Source organism: Pterocles gutturalis, unplaced genomic scaffold, assembly GCF_000699245.1.
Source record: "Pterocles gutturalis isolate BGI_N339 unplaced genomic scaffold, ASM69924v1 scaffold3306, whole genome shotgun sequence".
Lineage (NCBI taxonomy): Eukaryota > Metazoa > Chordata > Aves > Pterocliformes > Pteroclidae > Pterocles > Pterocles gutturalis.
In genome coordinates, this window is record NW_010097578.1 from 13,191 (window position 1) to 13,525 (window position 335).

The window sequence follows — 335 nt, forward strand, 5'->3', positions numbered from 1 at the left end:
TGCAAAAAAGAAGCAGTGGGACTGTATCTGCTATTTTTGATTTCCGCCCCGCCAAGCTGCTCACCACATGAAATAACGGTGAGCACAGAGAAGATCTTAACTCAGGGTGACATAAGTGGTGAGCACAGAGAAGATCTTAACTCAGGGTGGCAGTACCTCCTACAGCACTTTGATGAGTGACAGTTAGCTGAGCCTGGTCCCCATTACCTGCAGCCTGAAAGCTGCAGGAGAAGACTGGGACAGGCCATGCTGGACAGGTTTATGTTGGATGCAGAATATCAGCAAATAGATATTTCTGGGCCAGCTTGCTACAGCCCAAATGATGCGTGAGGGAA